Source organism: Ostrinia nubilalis, chromosome 15 (assembly GCF_963855985.1).
Source record: "Ostrinia nubilalis chromosome 15, ilOstNubi1.1, whole genome shotgun sequence".
Taxonomy (NCBI): domain Eukaryota; kingdom Metazoa; phylum Arthropoda; class Insecta; order Lepidoptera; family Crambidae; genus Ostrinia; species Ostrinia nubilalis.
This window is the reverse complement of record NC_087102.1, coordinates 13698470-13720635: the sequence shown is the minus strand read 5'-3', so window position 1 is coordinate 13720635 and position 22166 is coordinate 13698470. Positions and strand designations below refer to the sequence as shown.

The following is a 22166-nucleotide window of genomic DNA, read 5'->3' as shown; positions in this document are numbered from 1 at the left end:
CCAATTCAGAATAAATGTAGTCCGTACTGGGTCGCGGAAACTACTGCATCCATATATGGATAAGAATAATGTCTGCGGAACCAAATGTGGGTAATGCTAAAGTTTATTTCAACCTACACGATTGTGTTGACCTATTAAAGGTCACCTGAATATTTTGCATCGACTTGGGGCTTAAATTATTCAATAGTTTACGCAAACTAGCAAGACTCTACTGTACTCAAGCACTTATACATTAATTCTTAGCTAACACAGATAGATTAAAAATTAGTCAGTTTTCGGCTGACACTGTGTAGGTTTGTTTTCGACACGACAAGAAGAAGAAGTCTCTATTTGAACAAAATCTACAATGTCACGGATTTAAGAAAAAACATCTATAGACAAACAAAGTGGCTTAAGTCTAGTCTATGATTAATGAAAACATGCTGTGGTGTTTTGGTAATTGATTTTAAAAATCAGAAACGACAATACTTTGCCAAGAACGAGTCAGAAATGCCCGTTAAGTATTTTCAAGACACTGAAATGATACTTACTGGCGTACGTCATTAAAACTGCGGTTGCCATCTGAAATAATGGTCACGGCCTAGATTTTTATTGCCACTTTATGGGTTTGTGTGAAACTTGCCTGCAATTTCAGCCCAAATCTGGGCCTGAAACTTTGCGCTAATCTTTTTTCACAGGAAGGCGTTCCGCTGAGAAATTACCTCAATATTTCATCAGGATCCGCCCGTTTGCTTATGCGTAGGGTTGCCATCGCATATTCAAATTTTTGATCCAATTACAACCGAAATACTCATTATTTTTATTGAAAAAAAAGAAAATAGAATATATTTCATATTTTATGTGGTACTTGAAAGCAATTTAGACTTATAATAATAACGTAAATATATTCACAAGATCTAGGATTGAAATACACTGACAGTTATAATATTTGTGATGCTAAATCAAGAATGATACAGTTATAGGAATTTATATTATTTTAGACAACACCAAAAGCTGATCTGCTTTCCGTGTGAAACGGAAAGGCGCTGGATGCAGGCCGCCACCAACCAGCCATTGTGGAATCATTTCTATGTCTGAAATGATGATGGTGAATGAATTTGATCTCACACAGACTAGACGGTTCAGAGTGCGTGTCAATTAAACTCAAACAATGAATATTGCCTTATACATTTTTATAATATCTATAAATACTTGTAATCTTTAAATATACTTCGGACGCAGGTCGGCCGTAGTAAGGACAATCTGTTCAGGTGGGGATTCTAGGATGGCTCAAACTTGGAGTACAAGTGTGGTTTTGTTCCCCAGTCGACGAAGCACATGATATCGTCCCCTGCGTGCCCAAACAACTGCACGCAGGAAGATTTAATGAATGCTACTGACAACGCCACTCTTGTGGCGGAGTTTTGGGCTGACGCTGTGTAGGTTTGTTGTCGACACGACAAGAAGAATACTCGTAGAATAATAAAATCTTTATATTCCTAGTGGCAACCCTGCAAAGTCAGAACTCGTTGCGGATAAGTGCGAATCGCAAGTTCGCCCCACTTCGCGTTCCGTTTAACTTTGACATTCAAATCGGCCCGGATTAACATTAATCCCGTTTTCTTGTTATTTGTTTAGCCAGCTGCAACTGAGTTTGTTCATTTAACTAATGCGGTGATGTTTTTATACTAATTGTTATGTTAGGAATTATTTCATTTCAATTTTCATTTCTATGCGAATTATTGTAACCCCTATTTTCTGTGCTAATTTGACCAGGCTATAATTAAAATATATGACTTCAACAGAATATAATCATCAAATTAATTGAACTTTTTGCATGAAAACATAAATTACAAGAGAAAAGAAACATTTTAAATTCTAAACTAATAAAACTATGTACAAGAACTTAGTTCTAAGAATTTTACTTATTTACTTATTAAAGCCTTAATAACTTTACAAACGTCAAACGAGTCTTAATTGACCTGAATCAGCAAACCCTAAAAATGCCAGCTCAAAACCATATTCGAGAAAACTCGCTCGTTATTGCGTACACTTTTTAGCAACAAATGTGGAAGCAATCGATTTGCAGAGAACTATTTCTGCGGCAAAAGAAAAATAACAGCAACCGGCGGGAACTAGCGCTGATGAAATTACTCGCAGCGGAATCACGCAAAAACTTACAGGGCTGTCACAACGGTGATATGGGAGGGGTCCGTAGACAATTTATCGAAGAAAACAGCATTTTTCAATCAGAAAAGCTGCAACATAGATAGTTAATTAAACAGAGGATGATTATAGACTCTTTAAGAATAACTAGCGCTGATGAAATTACAGCGGAACCACGCAAAAACTTACAGGGTTGTCACGACGGTGATATGGGAGGGGTCTGTAGACAATTTATCGAAGAAAACAGCATTTTTCAATCAGAAAAGCTGCAACAGAGATAGTTAATTAAACAGAGGATGATTATTATACTCTTTAAGAACAACTAGCGCTGATGAAATTACTTACAGCGGAACCACGCAAAAACATACAGGGCTGCCACAACGGTGATATGGGAGGGGTCCGTAGACAATTTATCGAAGAAAACAGCATTTTTTCAATCAGAAAAGCTGCAACAGAGATAGTTAATTAAACAGAGGATGATTATAGACTCTTTAAGAATCACTGACAAAGTTCTCGCAGCGGAACTACGCAAAAACTTACAGGGCTGTCACAACGGTGATATGGGAGGGGTTCGTAGTTAATACAATTTAGTAAAGAAAACCGGATTTTTTGGTCTCCAGAGTTGCTACCCTCTTCTTCCTCGGTCCCTCACTGATGAGGATCGCGACCACAGATAGTGTTGCTCCATAGCTGTGTGGCCAGCTTATGACCGCACGATGCAAACTTCCGCCCACCGTATTCCTACAAGAGTTGCTACAGATAGTAGTAGTTGAGTCATTAAATAATGGTAAAATAGGCAATTATTACAATTATTAATTACTTCTCAAAAGAGCTTTTGATCTTGAACACAATTTGATATTAATCCGAATATGTGCGTTTACTGTCGCCACTTAACCAATCCACATTTCACTGAAAAGCTTCAAATTACATGTTTGTATTTTTTTATTTATATAACACTCTTTTTAAGGAAGTTTTTTAATTTTTTAACGTATGGAACCCTAACAGACCAGCCCCCGGCACCAAGTTAGAAACTGGAGCATTATTATTTAACGTGTTGTTTCAAAAACGTCCAATTCCAACTTGACTGTTGTTCTTTCATTTCGCCGCTCGCTTATTACGGGAATGTTTTGAATATTCTGAATACCTTATTCTTATATTTACATACATTGTACGCAGTCAATTGGGAATAAAGTGGGCATTAATATGAGTTGTTTACTTTACCTTAATGAAGCTTTCAGTATTTGAATGTTTTTTTTTTATTATTAGATGGCCATTTTCCTTTAGTATTTTAAAGTTATGATGAACCTTTGTTATTAATGCGAAAGTGACTAATGTCTGTATCTGGGGGCACGGCAGTGCCCCCACCAAGTCGAGCAAAAAAGCGGCACGGCCGTACCATCCTTTTCTCGAAGCAATTCAGGCCATTTTCGACCGCCTGTAACTTCGTTGTGGATAAAACTAGAAGGCTGAATTTTCATTAGCTATGCAGGCATTGTAAAGACACGGTATATTTAAAATTTCATTCAATTTGAACCAGTAGTTTAAGAATTATAACGGGTCAAAGTTACTTAATTTTGTCACTCATTGACTGACTCACTGACTCACTGACTCACTGACTCACCGATCATCAAAACTCTAAGGCACTTCTAGCAGACCTAGAAGCTTCAAATTTGGAATATAAGTAGTGTTTGGTGTATGAATCAAGGAAAAACTAAAATATTTGGGGGCACGGTAGTGCAACCGCCAAGTCGAGTAAAATTTTTCAATTTCGGTCCAGTTTTCTAGATACATAACTGCTGTCTACAAAATACAAAAAGAAATGATATTTGGGGGCACGGTAGTGCAACCGCCAAGTCGAGTAAAATTTTTCAATTTCGGTCCAGTTTTCTAGATACATAACTGCTGTCTACAAAATACAAAAAGAAATGAGATCCCATCAAAAACAATACTTGTCAAAAAAACCAAGTCTCGCAACTCAGTTGTTCTACGGTAAAAAGTTGTGAGATCCATGTAATACCAAGTCCAGGCCAGGAAATCTTTAACGTTTTACATAAATATATTGACTTGGCCATCGCATGAAAACACGTGTAAATTAAATTATTTAGTGCGATGGCCAAGTCAATAATTTATGTAAAACGTTAAAGATTTCCTGGCCTGGACTTGGTATTACATGGATCTCACAACTTTTTACCGTAGAACAACTGAGTTGCGAGACTTGGTTTTTTTGACAAGTATTGTTTTTGATGGGATGTCCTTGTCGCGCTTAACCTCTGAATCAATTTAGATTAAAGGCATAGTGAGTAGAGTCATTTTGAGACCCAGATAAAAACAAAGGATAGTGTTTATCCCGGTTTTTGAAAGGGGATAAAGTATTTTTAAAGACCAATGTTTACGCGGCTGAATCCCCAGGAAAAAGTTTCATATCAAAAGCATTGTAGGTACGGCAAATAACCACCATTCAAAGTTGTCATTTGTTTTTAATTCAGCCATGTTTGTTTTACCTAAATAAAAAATCACTAACCTTCTATGAAAATGATTTTGCTCTCTTGCTTGGGTGTTAATACCCTAAAATGATTTCTTGATGTGAAGGTGGAACAAAATTCCCATGAATTCAAAGTTCGAGTGCATAATCTGACCCTTCCCGGCTGGTCGGGCATTTATTAACCTATTAGGAAGTTACGACGGACCTATTCTGGAATCGCAGCTCCAAATTAACTCTGCTTAAGGCACTGACTGAGATCTTTCATGTTTTAAGGATGGGAATATCGATAAACACGTTTTCATAGGTATCTAAACTCAGACACTTTTGGGAAATTCAGAAATTCGCAGATAGCGTAGGTACAATGTGTAAAATGCGTAAAATTAAAGTTACGCACTAAATAGTGCATTTGATCTTCAATTTGGTAAAAAACTTGAATCAACTTGACTCTTATAACTTTTACAAGGCTCATTGCATTAATAAATAAAACCCACTTGTGTGTACCTAAACCTATGAAAAATCTAAAAATTCGATTTGTACCCAAAATCTAATCCCTCAAATTTTATGGCAACTCTTATAAAAACGTGTATAAAAATCTTTAGTTCTTGTGCCTTTATTTTATACATAACAATATTACTTTATGTCGATATTCCCGTGACATTCCCATCACTACACCACACCGCCTCTTTTCCGAGCTATTTTATTTTTAACAACTTGGAAACTTCTCGAATGGCTCTTTAGGCGCAAATGTTTTTATTCCCAAAGCGATTCGAGCCAGTTATATTCAAAGGGTTTAAGTTTTTTTACTGACAGTTCCGAAATTATTTACGCCTTTTTAAGAGAAATACTCGAGTATTTTTGTAAAAAGAATATTTTCAAAGACGCTCCGTTTTTTTTTAATTATTAAATTAGCTTCTTTTAGACTTTGTTTTGACTGGAGTGTTGAGATGTTTTAATAATGTTTATAATTTAGCGTTTTAATTTTCGATACTTAGGTGGGGTCCTATTTAAATTAGTGTTGTGCAAATATCGACAATACTTGATATAGAAAGTGTCATTCAATACATTTATTATCGATATGTATCAGATCGGATTTTAATTTTTAACTTAACGTCAGACAGAAAATACTTTCTACGGCCTAATAAGTGTATCAAAAAGGTATAAATGTCACATTTGTAAGATTAATCTTCATTAAAAAAGCTCAAATATTTATTCAGACTAGGTGTAACCTTCTTTTAATCAAACGTCACTTCGTTTAATAAGTAGTAAACTAAAAGTGTCACAAAATTGTTCTATTTCTGAGCACCTAACTTTGACCGTAACTATATCGATAACAGATTTTTTTCTATCCAAAACAAACGCCTTGCACTTTGAAGAGAAAATCTGTGAAGCGAGACATCCTTATCATTGGGCCTTTGTGAAAACATTTTCTTACAAAAGATGAAAAAACGCGACACAATGTAAACTGGCACAGTGGGGACAATATTTATTTGACACAAAAAGAAAATAAAAAACAGAACAAAGGGACTTAAAACTATATTTGCTATTTTATATACTAGCTTTCCGCCCGCAGCTTCACCCGCGTGGAATTTTGTCTGTCACAGAAAAATGTTATAGCGCGCGCCCCTATTTCAAAAACCGGGATAAAAACTATCCTATGTCCTTTCCCGGGACTCAAACTATCTCTATGCCAAATTTCATCAAAATCGGTTCAGTCAAACAGACAGTTACTTTCGCATTTATAACATTAGTATAGATTTGCTACAAGTATAGCAGCACATCAAACTAAATACTGCAACCAAAATGTTAGTTACATTAACTATATTAGGGAATTATAAGCTTTCTAAGTTTCTACTGATCAAAGAATTTCAGGTTCAGTAGTTTCCGGATTACTCCTACAAATAAACTTTCAAACTTTTCTTCTTTAAGTTGGTATATTATTGGGTTGGTATCCAGTCTATCCGGCTAATTCAATCCAGCAATGTTTTAACCAAACTTAAAACAAAACTTGTCTCGCCTCGTAATCGAATCCAGAACCTACGAGTGTAGAAACTCAATTTCTTCTAATATTAATAGAGCAATGAAGACGATAATTTAAAGTATCGTACCATCGTGGTGTAAAGCATTCAAAAACTCAGGACAAGTGGGTCTCTTTCCGGTCTCAAGACCCAACAAGAGACCCTACTGTCCATCTTCACTACTGTTGGTATCTCCTCAATTAGTCCTGAAGGACTCCGCTCTGGTTTTTGAGAAATTGCGATGATAATTCACGGAATTGAGACGCTGTCGCTCGTAAAAAATTCAAGGTGCGATTTTATGTTAACGTTACTGTAGGCGGCACGTCGAGCGCTACTTACTTCCGCCGTTTTCGGAGATATCTTATTCAGAATCTTTGTGTAATGTTATCTTTTTTCTGCATAAATTACGATCGTTTTTCTTTTTTATTAAGAAACTATATTTGCTTAAAAGTAAACAATAGGGTCACGTAGTATAAGTAGTTGAGTAGCAGATGACAGCTCGTCAAGCTTAACACTAATGCCCGTTTACACCATCAATCCCTATTTTTAAGGGAAACAAAATTCCTATTATTTGTTACCATAGGGGTCACTTAAAAATTAGGGATTGATGGTGAAAACGGGCATAAGTCTCTTAAGCAGAGTTGCACCACCTAACTTTGACCGTAACTATAACGATAACCGGTGATTTTTGTATAGAGTTTGACAGATATTTGACATTTATCAAAGTTAATATAAAGATGGTGCAAACCAGTCTTAAATAATGTAGTTGTTATAAAGCTAATTTGCAATAACGGCACGTTCCTAAATGTGAACCTCTTGTTTTTTATCTATTTATTTGCAACAGGACATTTCTTAATTATAAGTGAAGAAGTTCTCACTTCCAAAAGTATTGTAATATCAGGCTCTATATTTTTCTAGTATATCCTATTATCTTGATCCGATTCAGCCATTTCTTTCAATCCTCCATGAAACGTTATTAAAGAAACCCCAACAAATCACCGCTTAATTATCTGACAAAGTCACTAATACTCGTGTTATTAACTAGTGCATGCCCCCGACGTTCGCCGATTTATATCGAGTGTCAAAAATAAATTGCTTTCCGATCATACGAGCGAGCGAGGCGAGAATACACCGCTCTCGCTCTTAATACTTTTATTAAGAGAAAATTGGACTTTTATTGTTGTTTTCTACCTACCTCCTACAGGAATCCACACGCGAATTTAGCTTTTATCTTTGAGGGATAGAGGAGATATTATCATGGATCGAAATAACTTTCTTTTGAAGGTAAGTTTGGGATATGGCAGTGTAATAAGACCTTCGTTATTGAATTCCCTCCGCCGATATTTTGTTTTATAGTAGTTTTGTCTATAAAATAGAAGAAAACGAGAACACGTCCCTTTTTGTGGGCCTGTCTATAAGAATGTTATATATCTAAATGGAAATGAAGTACTGAATACAGCTAAACAAGCGATTTAACTGATGAAAAAATCTTAAATCAACTAAGTAAATGGACGTATAAAAGCGCTTTTTAAAAAACTGTAAAATAAATGTCTTTAGACTTTTTTAAACCAGAAACGAAAATGACGGTATATTTTTTTACCAGCCCGCATAAAAACTGGCCTACAAACCTACAATACTACATATTGAACATTGAAGTCTATATTTAGGCTGAATTGCACCATCTAACTTTGACCGTAACTTTGACGATAACCGGTGTTTTTGTATGGAGTTTGACAGTTTTTTGACGTTTGTAAAGTTAACGTAAAATGGTGCAACCCAGCCTTAATTTCAGCAGCACTTGCCTAACTAATAAAATTAAGGCTCAAACAGCTGCTTCGGGCTATTTTTCAAATTCATCCATCATACCGTTGTCTTCTGTAAGTACAGCCTGTCTGCTTATCAAAAACGTAATGGATGGGCTCCTTCACTTTTAATTAGGCCTGGCTCTGACATTGACATTGACTTAGTAATTATTGGACAAGTGACAAGTCACGAGATTATTAGAGCCGAGCAGTTTCGTAAGTCGTGACTATAGGGGTCAGCTTGGATAAGTATGCAGATAGACAAAAATTTCCAAAATAATAATGTATTTTGTTATTAATATATCCTTTCTCCAAAAAAACACTTGGCATACTCGTATATTTAAGGTGACAGTGGCACAGTAGATAAATCATATACTATACCTACTGTGACAGTGGTGGCTTAGTTTGTTGTAGCGCTTCTAAATGTCTATGTCAAAGCGGTGGTAGGGCAAAAAATAATGAGACATGTAAAGGCAGGTTATTCCGTATTCGACCCATGACAACTCAACCCATTTCTTCACTCATCCCAAATTAGTATTCCTAGCTCAACCCATTACATAATTTCGTTATTCTACCCAAATGCATTCCTTACTCAACCCAAAGTAAATATACCAAAAATAAGTATGGATAGCAAAACAACGTTTACTGTTTTTTCAGAAAAATAATGATAAATACATACTAGTATGTACATTGATTTATAATTAAATAAAAAAAATAAAAAACATCACCTACATGAAAAAACCGGCCAAGTGCGAGTCGGACTCGCGCACCGAGGGTTCCGTACAAACCTGCAAGGTTTACAAAGTTCGTTCATTACGACAATCGAGTCATAACTATGGTATTTTTATTGCAAAATGAAATTCATAACATTACAATGGGGAAAGTAACTACTTAAAAGGAGAATGCCCAAAAGTGGTATCGCTCGAAATCTAATTGTACATTGAGGGTACCACACCGTAAATTCCTTTCTTCATTTGTAATGATTTGCGAAAGTAGTAAGAAATTGTAAAACCTCCGGAATAAAATCCGATTTTAATAAAAAGTATTGTAACAATGAGCTGCAATCAGCAACACCTATCACCGAGCAACGACACTACGTAGTTCGCACGGTTGTCAATAGATGGCGCTGTTCGTAGTTAGCTCGCGGTATCATTTGATTTTTTCCTGTCCTTAAGTAGTCAGGGCTAACCACAAATCCTTTTCCCCTTGCAAAATGGTATAAATAACATTGGTATGCACGCAAGATTATTTTGTGTTTATATCTGATCCTTATCAAATAACGCTAGCTTTGGCGTAGCTAGGGTTTTTTTTTAGGCAGGGTAACTATCTACAAATATAAAACAAGTATTCTAAGGTAAAACCTGTAGCTATGCCAATGGACACCATTCATTTCACTTAAACCAAAATTACGTCAAAGTCCGGAGTTTTATAAAAAAAAAATATGCGGTATGATTATTTTTTATTTATTTATTTTTCCTATATTTGCATTATAGGTAGGTACCTACCTCAGCGTTTTGAATTTTTGCGTTGATTTAGAATTTCTCACAGTTTAGAGGCAATTAGATTTAAGAAGTGTTTGATATGAATTTCAACTTTAATATCTCTACGCGTTCATGTGAAAAAGGGTAGGTAGTAAGTTTATAATTATTAAAAAAATATTTTATGTCATGTAAGCAAAAATAATATTTTAAATTTTATATAACTTCAAATTTATCATTTTCGCAATTTTTCCTTTATCTGTACTATACAGTGTGAGTCACGTTAAAGTGTACATATGAAAATAGATGAAACTAGACCTATTTTTATCGACAAAAAAGAGGTCAAAAAATTTTTGAGATTTTTTTTAAATTTTTTATAGAATTTTTTTTTTATAAATTTCTCCAAAAAATGCCCCTATAACCGGTGGTTTTTATTACTTTGTATTATTTTCTATCGTATTATCTTTGTAAAACCAAAAATTGCATGTCTCTATCCCTATCACAACATTTGCTATGATCGTTTGAACTAAGCCTCTCCGGGCGCGTTAGTGTCTCGGGTGTGGCATTTCTTAATACATTAGTTTTTAGTTAATTTAGTTTTTGATTCTGTTTAGTTTTGTGTTAATATTGTTTTCTTTTTTTGTTTTGTTTTTTTTTCTCTCTCTTTTTTGTGATCACCGTCCTTAACGCCCCCTGTTGCGCGCCTTCTTGACTGGTAGCCTCAATATGGTCCCGGTCAAGAGGGTGCGCAATCCGCAATCTTCATCGTGTTGGTTCCCGCTGAAAACCAGCTTCTCGACATGGCGCTTGTTATGTCGCGAATATAGCTGAGCGGACGCCTCTTCAGCATAGCTTGTAGTTTAATGTTATATGTACTGTATTTTTATTTTATTTTTCTATGCTGAATAAAGTATTCTTATTCTTATTCTTATTTTATTAAAATATTTTTATTATATTATACAGGGTGTTTGGCGCATCGTGTGCCAAAATAATTTGGCGGATAGAATGGGTCATTACCTGTATTTTCAGCCCCCATAACACGTTCCATGCCAGGCGGCTACTTTTAAATTAATTTTTTTAGTAATTTCACCAAAATACCCAAATCGCATCATTTAATTTCGATTTTAAAAAAAAACTACTAGGCATAGCTTCAAAGTAAATATTTTGTTTTGACGTGCATTGATGTAGGGTAGCATCAAATCTAAATTTACTGGCAAATATCATCTAGGTTTTTTTTAATTCAACTTTGAAGTTTTCCGAAAAGTTAAAAATGGACTGAACATTTAAGTTTACATGGCTATAAAAAAATAAATAAAAGAGATAGCGATCTTCGGATTTTATCAAAACTTCTCTAGTCTATCCCCATTCAAATGGTATACTAATCTTGTTTAAATAATAACAACAACTTCACAAATTCCTTAAATTAGTGCATTGACTCTACTCGGACTGATTTGCGAAATTTGTGTTTATAGCCCCTTTTTGTGTGAATAGCACGTTAAATACCTACAGGTAAAGATTATTTATCTTATGCAATGTAAAAACCTTTTCCCTATCGTTTTTCAATGTGGATTTCTTGAATTTGAGGACGAAAATAATTATTTTGATCGTTTATTAATTATTACAAATTTAGTTCAAAATGTCCGCCTCGGCAACGTATACACTCACGACATCTTCTTCTAATTTCGACTGTTGTCGTATGCAGCCACATTTCTCTTTTTATTTACTACAAAGGCGTTTTTTATTCGTTGTTGTAGTTCTTCTAATGTTTGAATTCGTTACGTACACCAGTTCTTTAGCTCGTCCCCAGACGTAAAAATCTAACGGAATTAGGTCTGGGGAACGTGCAGGCCACTGTATAGGGCCATCTCTTCTAATCCACGAGTAGAAAACGCCTTTGTAGTAATAAAAAGAGAACTGTGGCTGCATACGACAACAGTCGAAATTAGAAGAAGATGTCGTGAGTGTATACGTTGCCGAGGCGGTCATTTTGAACAAAATTTGTAATAATTAATAAACGATCAAAATAATTATTTTCGTCTTTAATTTCAAGAAATCCACATTGAAAAACAATAGGGAAAAGGTTTTTACATTGCATGAGATAAATATTTTTTACCTGTTAGGTGTTTAATAACGTGCTATTCACACAAAAAGGGGCTATAAACACAAATTTCGCAAATCAGTCCGAGTAGAGTCAATGCACTAATTTAAGGAATTTGTGAAGTTATTGTTATTATTTAAATAAGATTAGTATACCGTTTGAATGGGGATAGACTAGAGAAGTTTTGATAAAATCCGAAGATCGCTATCTCTTCTATTTATTTTTTTATAGCCATGTAAACTTAAATGTTCAGTCCATTTTTAACTTTTCGGAAAACTTCAAAGCTGAATTAAAAAAAAACTAGATGATATTTGCCAGTAAATTTAGATTTGATGCAACCCTACATCAATGCATGTCAAAACAAAATATTTACTTTGAAGCTACACCTAGTAGTTTTTTTTTAAATCGAAATTAAATGATGCGATTTGGGTATTTTGGTGAAATTACTAAAAAAATTAATATAAAAGTAGCCGCCTGGCATGGAACGTGTTATGGGGGCTGAAAATAAAGGAAATGACCCATTCTATCAAATCATTTTGGCACACGATGCGCCAAACACCCTGTATAACTAAAAAAATGTAATTTTCGCAATTTTTCCTATATTTGCATTATATGACAATGCTTTATGCCAAATTTCAAGATTCTGAGTTTACGGGAAGTATCCTGTAGGTTTTGATTCCTTTGCGAGTGTCGAAAATTTGTTGAAAATATCGACATAATCGGCTGTATCTTTTGATTGGCTTGGCTTAGAAGTTTGATATTTTCACAGCTTAAAGGGACAATAGACCTGAGTATTTCATGTGAATTTCAGCTTGATACGTTCACGCGTCTTTGAGATAAAGGGTCTTGACAGACGGACGGACGGACAACAAAGTGATCCTATAAGGGTTCCGTTTTTTCCTTTTGAGGTACGGAACCCTAAAAATGATAGATATGAATATGTTGATTACCTTAAATATATCAAAGATTTTATTTTATTTTAAGGTAAATACATAAACAAATTAAGAGGCTGAAAACTTTTACCGCGGGATTAGCTGCCCACATGAATACTTTTATTATTTTTCTTTTGTCATGTCATACCGCTTGAAAAAAATTGATGAAATACATTGTATTATTTGAAATATTTGTACATTCATGAACAAGTGTCTAGGGAAAAATTATACGCCATCGCTTGGTTATACTGATATAATAAAAAATCACAGTCGTTTGATTGATTTATAGTAGATTTATAGTGGATTTATAGTAGATTCTAATTAGTCATTATTTGATTTGTGTCCTTTTGTGAAAACGTTTTTCAAATATCAGAATTCCTGCAGTTTTATTTAATAGAACGATCTTAACACAAAAGTTAATTGAGCTTAAATTTCTAAAAAATATATTTTTACTAGCTTTCCGCCCGCGGCTTCGCCCGCGTGGAATTTTGTCTGTCACAGAAAAACTTTATCGCGCGCGTCCCTGTTTCAAAAACCGGGATAAAAACTATCCTATGTTCTTTCCCGGGACTCAAACTATCTCTATGCCAAATTTCATCAAAATCGGTTGCGAGGTTTAAGCGGGAAAGCGTAACAGACAGACAGACAGACAGAGTTACTTTCGCATTTATAATATTAGTTGGGATTAGTTGGGATGGGATAATATTAGTTGGGATTCTGACCGTACATAAAAATCTTATATTTTTTAAGTGGTTTTAAAATGGTTTGAGCTAGGAATGATTTTGGGGTGAATAAGGAACATAAAATTAAAAATTTGTAGTGGGTAGAGTAGGGGAGACCTAGGAGAGTTGTGACAGAGGTGAGTTGTGACAAGGACGATTTCTCCTTACTTCATATAGTTAGGAAGGTGGAAAAAACGCTTGTTTGTCGCTTTTAAGACGCTCTTCTTGACTAAGTACCTGCGGGCGGCGTTAGAGGCACGGTTACGTAAATATGACGTCTGTGTACAAAAAAATGCGAAAAGTAAGTTTTTCGTCAAAAATTTATTTCAATTTATATCATGTTTTAGTATATGTGCACTGTTGTGTTATTTTTTCTCAAGTTGCATGGTTATTCAGGTCTCAAAATGTAGCACTGATATTTTGTGTGCGCATCGTGTTTAGAAAATAATAATTATTATTCGAACCAAGTCGTCATTTTAAACACCTAGGAGAGTTGTGACAGCCTGTCACAACTCTCCTAGCTTACTTAATTTTTCTGATGGGCCATTTCCACGATGTTTTTAGATGTTTTTTGTGTGTTAGTAGGTTCATAATTTGTATAATTGCCTGCTGCTACTTTTTTGATTCTGAATGCCTAATAACTATACATGAATGCCATATAGAGGAACTGCTTGCTGGAGTCGAAATATAGGACCTGGCTTATGAAGTGATTAGGTTAAAAAGGGTTAAAGTTTAAGATATGCTGCGACCTCTTACAATCTAAACTTGTTACGATATATTAAGAAGAAAGAGGCTTATCAAGTAAGCCCAGAAGGCGAAGCTCCGCCTATGGATTATACCACCGCGACTATTATATTTTTACAGAAGAGGAAGAAAATATATTAGCTAAAAAATATAATAAAAAAATCCAGTGTCGTGGGAGAAAAATTAAAGCTGGAGAAATGTATCTCAATCTGTGTAACGACATCCTTTAACTATGTGTTTTTATTGTTACTAAAGGATAATTAAAGTACTTTTTTTGCTAAAAAATCATATTTGATTGAGTATTATGGTATTTTTATATCTAATAGATGAAATACAATGCTGTCACAACTCACCTCGGTACCTGTCACAACTTACCTCGGTGCTAGGAGAGTTGTGACAGAGGGAGTGGTCTAAGATTTTGGTGATTTTCTTAGAAACCCTAATACTTCAGTTAACTTTGGTGATTGTTTTGAAAACAGAAGGAACGGCGCTACATTAATTTGTATGATTCATAGCTGTGGAATGTTTTTTGAGCGAGATATGACCCCTAAAGTAAAAATTGTCACAACTCTCCTAGGTCTCCCCTAAGGAACAAAATTGGGTTGAGTAAGAAAAAATAATGAGTGGGTTGAGTTGTCGTGGGTCGAATGTAAAGGCTCTACAAAAGAAATAGACGATTTGAAAGTACTAATTTAATTAATCTAGACAAATAAAGACATTTTTGATTTATGATTTTTATTTTTCATTTTGAGTATTCATTTGGAGTCTCTATTCAATAGCACGTTATTATGTACACCTTTGAACCGTGGACATCTATGACGTAACGGACCAGAACCGCGCGAGCGAAGCCAGGAGTAAAAGCTAGTTAGAATAAAATTCTTTCTCTCCAATACAAAAAAAAATGTTAATTGCATTATAAAGCCAGGCGCGCACGAAGGGGTAGCCTATTATTTCGCATCGGCAGTTCATTACAGCTGGTTTGTTTGGCGAGCGCGTATCGCCCGCGGCTACACGCAATTTTTGTCGGCCCAAGGCACAAAAAATAGACTTGCACTGGGAAAAATGGATTGCTGAAATTAAAGGTCACTTTTTTATTTTATTTTTTTGTAAGAGACTTGAAGTTGATTCTTTGTTACGAGTTTCAACTCGTTTAATGGATCCTACCACTGAATCCATTATTGCCTTAAATTAGATTCAGAAATTTTTTTTGCTAATATTAATATTTTAAAATTAAAAAATAGAATTTCAGCATCTTGGTGATTACAGATTTCTTATCTTCTATGCTTATTATTAAGAGGTGAAAAGATAACAACTAAATAAGTATTCTTGCCACCTACTGCTAGTCGACATTTAGATTTTAATTAATATTTACCCAACAGTTCTCAAGTCTGGCGAGATTGCAGCAAGTTTCAATTTATTTACTTAAAGCTAAGTGAGCCCGGGCTTATGGCTTGAGGATCGTAATCCCACGGGAATAGTTGTGGGCACGCCGTGTGTACCCGGCCTAATAATGGTACCCGCTTATGCAGTAATATTGTATTATTCGCGCCAACAGACTTGCAATATTGTTTGATATTAGGACCTTTTCTATTGAAACACTGACTGAATTGTCTCAGAATGTTTATTTTGCCATTAAAGAAAGCATAACAAAGGGGTGTATAATATATGTCAACGTGAAATTGTGAACTCTGTCAGTTTATAATATAACGCGTTAGATTGTAAACTAACAGTGGGTTAGGTTAGGTTAGATTGTAATTGGGGCGGAGCCGCGAAAGAATGTCTAGGCCGTCTAGCTCGGACAATAACTCGCAGCACCGTCCCAAAGACTTCGGGAGGACACCGTCAGGTTTTAGTGAGTAGGCCCTGCCCATCTGGCAGGGAGAGCCTTACATAACCCCCCGGGCCAGTGGGTATGCAATTTCATGCATTTCCTGACGAAAAAAAAAAAGTTTAGATTGTAATTTAACTACGTCAGATTATAAATCTGACGGAATTCACAATTTTACGGAGACATATACAGGGTGTTAGGTAAATGGGTATATGAGCCGACACTAGCCCATGTTAACATGGGTATATAAATGGTATGGTGAAGTCAGAAATTTGATATCATCATTTTATTTTTTTTTAATTTTCATATTAAATAAATTTTATAAAATCCGATTTGTATGAAAAATAAAATAATTAAAATGAAGATATCAATTTTCTGACTTCACCATACCATTTATATGACCATGTTAACATGGGCTAGTGTCGGCTCATATAACCATTTACCTAACACCCTGTATAACAAAAATTAAGAAAATTCTATGATGTATTGTACTAACAAACCTTTAAACAAAAACATCGATGAAACTCAAATCCCCAAAACTGCAGTACGAAAATATTCCATCAATATTTAAAAGGGCGGAAATTGAATCGAGCCATGCGTTCAAACGGGAAAGGTTTATTAATACCGGCATATTTTGTTTGATCGCTTGTACGCATGTCAACGTAAACTCTGTAGCTCCTTATGCCGTTGTAGTAAGATTGATTTTGTAACAAAAACGTATAAACAATAAACGTCAAATACTTTTGTTGGATGTAATTCAAAGTGTAAATATTCTAATCTTATTTCTAATTTTTGATTTCATCATCATCATTTCAGCTACAGAACATCCACTTCTAAACATTGGCCTCCCACAATGATTTCCAGATTGGCGAGTTGGCAGAGGCATTTAATTAATTTTGATTTACCCATACAATTTTATTTAATAATATTATTGAAAGAAGAAAGAAAAAGAAAGAAAATATTTTTATTTAGTCCAAATATCCTTAGACTACTTACAACATAGTTACTTACATAGTTTTGAACCAAAATGGCAGCCACTCAGCATGTTGTGTTATGCTCTAGGCTAGGTCAGCACCTAGAGCACGCTGGTATTCTGTGGTAGAGATGAGACGTATTTACTAGAACAGATCCACACACTAGGTATTTTACAGTACTAGGCGGCACCTATTCCATTTTTTAAAATACTTGATCCACCTAGTATTTTATAAATTACACGATTTCCGACCCTACCCTGAAAGTAATAGAGGTTATTATTGCGTAATCCGTAGTCGTGTATTACGCGCACCTAGTATTTCTCGCTAAGCTTATGTGCGAACGTAGAGATTCACTCCGTCTCTGTCTGACCAAACAAATTTGAGCGCGACGAAGCAAACGCACACAAACGTAGTCCAACCATATTCATGTAAATAAAAAAAAATATGTAAATATTTTTATGAAATTGATATCTTTTAAATACGCCAACTTTTAAGTTGACAGTCCAAAGCCTGTTGAAGTATGAAGGGAGGAATTATTATTCAATTTCAAAATGGATTATTCATACTACGGTTGTATCTTTTCAAAGAAAATTGTATTTTAAAGTCATATTACTTGGATTAGTCCGCCGCACTAGTCGCGTCAAGTATGCTAAATTACTACGTACAAGGTGGAACAGGTATTTGGATCGAGTATTAATAAATACTTGGAATAGGTGCACCTAGTATCAAATTTACCTAGTATAACCCATCTCTATTCTGTGGCAGCCATATTAAGTGGATAGACACAAATATTTAAGTTTCACACAAATTAACACAATGCTCTTCAAGTGTTTGTTGCGTGTGTAATGTATGAATATATGCATGCGTGTGTTAGTATTATTAATCCTACCTAGATCACATTAAAAAAAAAAACAAATTAACACTATAATATTGTTATAACTCAGTCAGCCTGAGATATAAGGAGCGGCACTATACATTTTTTTTTACAAAAATAGTCATATCTAATTGTAATTCCGAGCAGGTACACTGCGGGCGCGATCCAGTAATTAATAAGTTACCGACTATGAATCCAAAGTACCGCATAAGTAAATACCACAGGCTAAGGAGAACAGCCAACTCATTGCAGCAGCCTCTTTATTCTACTGTGAGGATAAATATAATGAGCTGTAATTATTTTAAAAAATATGATTAAATCTCCAAATAATAAACCACTGGACGGATCGGGCTGAAATTTGGCATGCAGTTAGATGTTACTCGTATGACGTAGGCATCCGCTAAGAAAGGATTTTACGAAAATCCACCTCTAAAGGGGTACAGCCCGAAACTGCGTTAAGCGGACGCCCGCGCGGTTTCATACGAAAGTCCCCCGCGCGGGTGGCCGCGACGGAGCATTTTGTATGAAACCGCGCGGGTGCCCGATTAACGCAGTTTCTGCCCTAAAACGGGATCCACGCGTATGAAGTCGCGGGCGGCCGCTAGTTGTAAAGTAATATCTGTAAATAGAACAGCTAGAAAAGTTTATGTTTTATACCATTATAAGGACTATAGAAGGAATGGAAGTGATTCCGTTACTGTTGCGCGCTCGATGGACTAAATACGTTATTGGATTACACAAATAAATGCAGGTTAAATTAAACCCATTAAAAGCCTACAAAAAACACAAGATGCACTGTTTCTTCTCCCTGAGCTATTCGCGAAGACGGATCGAAAGCAGCGAGTAAATATTTGAAACTCCTCTGAGACGGAGGGACGCGCAGATTGAGATCCCTCCTTAATTTTTATCTGTTTTCTGATAATTAACCCCAGGGGCAGAACTCTATTAGCTGAAGGGTTGAAATTAGAAACGCTTTGAAATATTTTTGGACTAGTTATTACCGCGGCGCCGGTCTTTTTTGTCTAAAAAAATAAATAATATGAGAATTGCATGCTATGACTTATGGCTGAACACTCTGAACAGGCACTGACACTTCGAAACATGAAAATGTAAAAGACCCATTGTAACCCTGTTTTATGCAAATAAATATATTTGATTTGAATATGAAAAATGTCGACAACAAAACCTACACAATGTTAGCCCAAAACACCGCCACAAGAATGGCGTTGTCAGTAGCCTTCATTAAATCTTCCTGCTTGCAGTTGTTTGGGCACGACATCATGTGCTTCGTCAACTGGGGAACAAAACCACACTTGCACTCCATGTTTGATGTGTTTCTATGGGACAAAAACACAGTCAGGCCTCCTCAAATTCACCTGCAGGCCAAGTCAGGCCAAATCTTTCATTTGCCTCTGGTACAGAGAAGTGACGAGAGAAGCTTCTGCAGTGGAGACTAAATGATCTGATGATGTATATTTGTGTAGAAAAACCTAAGTAGGTTCTTAAATTCTTCTTTCTTGATACTATACCAGACACCCATAACTTAATGTAAACATAAATAAAAACATCATTTTTATTATTATTAATTTACTAGCTTTCCGCCCGCGGGCGGCTTCGATCGCCTAGAATTTTGTATGTCACAGAAAAACTTTACCGCGCGCGTCCTTGTTTCAAAAACCGGGATAAAACTATCCTGTATCCTTTCCCGGGACTCAAACTATCTCTATACCAAATTTAATCAAAATCGGTTCAGTGGTTTAGGCGTGAAAGCAAGACAGACAGACAGAGTTACTTTCGCATTTATAATATTATTTATAATATTATAAGTATAGATACATACTTTTGTTGCGTTAATAATATTAGTAGCACAATGCTACAGTAATAAAATATCCTCGTTCAGCATAACATTTTCCGAGAAAATCTCACATTTTCCTTTTATAATTTACGAAAAAATCTTGAAAGAAAATGTTGTTGATTACACTAATGCTTCAAATCTGATGCCGGGCGAAATATGTGTTTATTACGACGGCATTTTGGGCTATTTCCCCGAAAACAGGGTAATCACTTAAGCTGGACTCGCAAATTGTCTACGAATTGTGATTATGTTGACAGAAACACTTATTTCTTAGTTGCAATGCAATTTATGAAAAAAACTGCATACTTTGCTGGTGTCCCTAACTTTTGTTCTCTACTGCGCGTTAGTGTTTTTTTATATTTACTAAAAGGTACTTGGATAATTCGATATTATATAAATTATTTTGTATCTTAATTATTTTAAATCATATCAAAAAAGTATTTTGATGGTGTTATTAACATGATTTCTACGTAAATGAGAGATGTTATATAAAAAACATCTGGAGTTGAAAGAATCACATTTCTGCAAACATAACTTACCTAAAATTTATTTATTTGTTTCCAAACATTTACACCATCATTACAGGTAGGAGAATAAAACCTAACCTAGCCTAATTAACTTTCTTCAATTAATGCCCGCATCTGTTAAGTTTTATTTTTTTAAAGTTTTTTTTTTAGTTTAAGGTCCCAAATATATCTATAACCCTGTCACCACTTAGTAGGTGGTGATTTCATTAACTAGTGCTGGGAAGTAGCGGAGAAACTTATTTACTTTAAAGTTTAAACCCTGTCACTCATAGAACTGCTCCTGTAAACCGATTAACAAATCAAATTAACAAAACACGTATGCCCCAACAATAAGATTCCCTTACAGTTTAGCTTAACTAATCGCTGTTGACTAAACGGATTAACCAGTTGTCGTTAAGTTAGCTAACTTATGCACCGGCCCCGCTAACTCCGCTTAAGTTATTGGACCCCGGGTAAATAATGCCGTAAATAAATGAGGGATTTGTCGCCAATAAGCTAAGAGCTGGTTAAAATTCGATGGCTTGTAATATAAGTAAAAGCGTGGCCTGTGACGCTCTTAGCGGAGTGCGAAACCAATTACAATCTTTTTCATTGGACTTTGTGGCTGCAGTTTTATAGTTTTTGATAAAAGAAAAATATGCAGGGTGTTAGGTAAATGGGTATATGAGCCGACACTAGCCCATGTTAACATATGCATATAAATGGTAAGTATGGTGAAGTCAGAAAATTGATATCATCATTTGAATTTTCATACATATCTGATTTTGTAAATTTTATTTAATTAATCAGCCCATTTAGGCTTTATATTGGCAAATATTATTAAATACTAAAATCAACAGAAATATCAATCCTTCTATGTTTGTACACTAAACAATTCATTTCTCCAACAAAACCAATCCATTTCCAACAAACGTACGAATATTATTTTAAATAAATGAAAGTCGCCGCTGCGGAAGATCTTAATAACAACTCCATCTTTTGTACAGACGGCACTTCAAGCTTGACACCGTGGCATCTTATGCAAATTGTAATAAAGGCTATTTTAGAATACAAATGTATAGCCCGACGTACAAGGCTGACTCTCGCCTAAGGCCCTGCTTTGATATTATCCCATCTTTTAATGGAAGGGCCCAAACAGGGCCCTATCTAGGGCAGGCCCGGGGGCGGACCCTGAGAGTTTACAGAAGGGGCAATTTAATTTGTTTTCTTTTAAATTTCAGCTTTTTGTAGTCAATGAAAAATTCAGTAGAATTTTTACTTATCTTACCTACTGAAAACACAGGTTTCAGTCATTTAACGTACCCACTCTTGTACATTGTTCTTTGTCCAGTAGTGGACGTCATTTGGCTGAAACGAACGAACTTACGTCCCAAAAACTGTCACTGTTTCTTTAACCAATGATACAAATATTTTCGACCCTCGACTAAAATATTATTTTATTGCTTGTTTTGTCACCTGTCATCCACTTTGCGTTGAAGGGAAGTCGAACCTTAACTTCAAAGTCAAAGTCAAGTCAAAGTCAAAATTTCTTTATTTGTTTAGACTAATAAATAGTTCTTACAAATCGTCATTTTGCTCTTAAGGAGCCTCTACATGTCTCATAATCTTTTTACCCTACCAGCGCTTCGAGACCAACATTTGGCAAGTGCTGAGAAGAAGCGCCGCAACAAACTCAGTCACCACTGTCTGC

General features: G+C 35.3%; 1 protein-coding gene across 2 annotated transcripts in view; it reads left to right on the top strand.

The window, feature by feature from the left end:
- LOC135078997 (uncharacterized) overlaps positions 1-22166 on the top strand; it is a 220311-nt gene that overhangs the window by 186402 nt on the left and 11743 nt on the right. The window lies entirely within an intron of this gene.